We start from the raw sequence: 3,703 nt of genomic DNA on the forward strand, positions 1-3,703 counted from the left end.
TTTTTAGCAACATCATATGACCCCTTTAAACTTATTCAAGAGAATATTTTAATGGAAACAACACAATATATTATTTACTCAGTTGTTTAGTGATGGCGCTAATTAAAAATATTTTTTGTTTATTACAGTTATTGCTGCAGTGAAAGAAGAGTAAAGAAATATGATGCATGTTTTGTTGCACAAATATTTTTTCATTTGAATGTTTAAATATAAGGTCCTGCACTTTATTGTAATTGATTTGAATAGATGTTTCCACTCGGTTGAAGTTCATTCCCGCTGATGCTGGTCACACGTTTGCGTAACGGTCAGTCGGTCAGTATTTGCTCATGTGAGTGATAGAGCCGGACGTGACGAGCTGCTCACGTGTTTAGTTCAAAGCTGAGTGTTATCGGTCCGCAGCAGAGCATGCTGGGTAACTGGGGCACGTGCTCAGGCCTGAGCCTCACATGACGTCAGTACGAGCCGCTGACGCTGCACTTGTGCTGCTGCCAGATACCAGACTTTCTAGTCAAGCAGAAATATGCTGATGACGTCTATGATGATGGAGAAACCAGAGCAAAGATCAGAGTCAGGATTCATTCATGCATTACATAACAGCTGATGCAACTCTGTTCTGCACTGCTTTCAAATAAAAGATACGTGACCCTGGAGCACAAAACCAGTCATAAGGGTCAATTTTATGAAATTGAGATGTATGCATCATCTGAAAGCTGAATAAATAATCTTTCCATTGATGTATGGTTTGTTAGGATAGCACAATATTTGGCTGAGATACAACTATTTGAAAATCTGGAATCTGAGGGTGCAAAAAAATCTAAATATTGAGAAAATCATCTTTAAAGTTGTTCAAATGAAGTTCTTAGCAATGCATATTACTAATCAAACATTAAGTTTTGATATATTTACGGTAGGAGATTTACAGCTTCAATTGCATATAAAATTTCCATACATTTGGATTACATCGTTTGAACATGAACAAAGTAATAAACTTCATGAGATCAAACGCATGAATGAAACCACTCAGATTTCTGTAATATGACTAAAAACATTTGAGTTGGATTCTCATCTAAAGGTTTTTAAGTGTTACCTCTCGTCTCAGAGCGTTCACAGAACATTCAAAAGTAACATTCTTTCTTATGTTTGCAAAATGATACAATGTAACATTCCCTGAATATTCATATAACCGAGATCAAATGTTTTACCTTTGGCAGACTTCTTCTTTTAATCATAAAATAGCTTCATGTTGATCAACAAGAATTTCTAAGTATAATTGTGCTTGCAAATGTATAACACATTAAAAAAAGAGCAGGTTCAGTCGAGTCTCTGTGACGGGGCCCTTCAGGAACAACATGTTTTGCAGCTCTTATCAGACTGATTCTGTGCGGACATGAACACGCTGTTCCTCTTTATTGGACACTAGAGTTTACAGAAATCAGGACACATCCGTCTTATCGCACCAATAACTGTTTAACAGAGATTTCAACACCCTAGGACAGCTTTATGAGTCCAAACTTCTGAATCAAACTCAGATGAAGGACTTGATCCGTACGATCAGAACAAACTATCTGAAAATCTGGAATCTGAGGGTGCAAAAAAATCTAAATATTGAGAAAATCATCTTTAAAGTTGTTCAAATGAAGTTCTTAGCAATGCATATTACTAATCAAACATTAAGTTTATGGTAGGAAATGTACAAAATATCTTCATGGAACATGATCTTTACTTAATATCCTAATGATTTTTGGCATAAAAGAGAAATGTATAATTGTGACCCATACAATGTATTGTTGGCTATTGCTACAAATATCCCCCAGCGACTCAACACTGCTTCTGTGCACTTTTTTTTTCTCTAGTGATGCGAACAAAAATATGTTCTAAAAACATTTAGCTAACATTCCTATTAAGCTATAAAAATGTTATTTCTGATATTTTTGAATGTCCAAAATCTCCAGATTTTTAAATGTTTTGAAAAAAGTTTTTTCTTGGTTATGTGAACGGTAATGATGACATTAAAGGGAACGTTCCAATTTATTAGTTTATGGGAATATTATTTTCGAATGTTCTCTAAACTATCTCAGACAAACGTTTTTGTGTGTGTCTTAAGAACATTATTAACCATAAAATACAATTCCGTCATTTCTTTACTCACCCTCAAACCTGTAGAGCTTCTTTCTTCTGTTTATTTTTGGGTGAACTGTCCTTTTCAAGATCAGATAACAGCGAAGGAACATTCTATTAATGCTACTGAAAGAACGTTTGCTCATACTCTTGAGAGAACATTGCCAGCTGGGTTCTTTTGGAAACTACAAACTGAATTTAGTGCTTCATGTGTTAAAGAGCAAAGATTTCTATAGTGCTTAACATGTGTTTTGTGTCTCTTGAGCACATGTGCATCAGTTCATCGTGAGTCAGCACATTCACACTGATGATGATGATGATGATGATGAAGAGTGGGTGTTAGTAATAGTTAGCAGATGCACATTTATGACCCGAGCTCAAGCCTGTTGCTCAAGCGCTGATAGAGAAAGCGTTTCATAATAAACTAGACTGAACCGGAAACATCTGGATCACCAGACCAGAGCTTAACCTGCTAAACCAGTCTAGACCAGAGCTTAACCTGCTAAACCAGCCTAACCCTGTGACTTCCAGCTCTGAATGAGTCTAATCTGACAAAAAAATTACACTGAAACCATTTTCACTCAGAAGGTAAATGTACAATTACAAAGAAACTGTACTGTAATGCATTGAATGAAATGTGAAACTTGGAGAACTGAAAGAGTATTTCTTGTAAAAATGCATCTTATTTCTTTAACCCTTTATTTCACTTTGAAATGCCTTGTCAGTGTTTCAACAATCATCAGTAAATATTACTATATTTTCCTACCAAGTCATTATAGTTTCAATATACATTATTAAGAAGACTAAATCATTTCTAGTTAATTCTGTATTATAAACAGAATAAACAGTAATCACTCAGAACGACCTCCAATCAGCTTCTTAATGAATCGACTGTAACTATATATATATATATATATAAATTTATCTATCTATAAACTGTATTATATTAATTCATGTACATATTATGATTTTTACTATTCACTACTTACCACCTTATTATTTTATCCTCGTCATTACTTGTTTAGTGTATAATGCTTTTGGCATATTGTATGTAAAGACAACTTAAATTGAAAATGAATGAAAGGAATCAATTAAATGCGGTTACACGAGACACAAGATGTTCATATAGACTATGATGTGCACTAAACAGTCTCACCGAACGAGACATGCAGCGTGATGCATCATCATGATGACTAGAGACAAACATCTAGTGTCCTAATCTGGTCACACGTGTCTCAACCCAAAAAACAAGACTGTTGACTGTAAAGTAATAACAGATGGCACAGGCCATGCTTACTGATTTTTGTTGTATTTTACATTTCTTTCTTTGCTAAAATGTGCAAACCACTATCAAATGCACTGAGGAAGAGCTCAGAACAGACTCGCATCACAATATGATATGAATTAGGTTTTTAAAACTGGGTTAAAAACCTGAAATCAAGAACTTCATCGTTGAGCTGAGCCGGACATCTGCTGGACAAACCCTGACCTTCAGCAGCAGACACTGACTGATCTGATGTCTTACAGCGCCACCTGCTGGATCTACAGGAGAACAGACACATTTAGAGTCACTAACCCTATAAAG

The sequence above is a fragment of the Sinocyclocheilus grahami genome, unplaced genomic scaffold (assembly GCF_001515645.1).
Source record: "Sinocyclocheilus grahami isolate Dianchi unplaced genomic scaffold, SAMN03320097.WGS_v1.1 scaffold965.1, whole genome shotgun sequence".
NCBI classification, from domain to species: domain Eukaryota; kingdom Metazoa; phylum Chordata; class Actinopteri; order Cypriniformes; family Cyprinidae; genus Sinocyclocheilus; species Sinocyclocheilus grahami.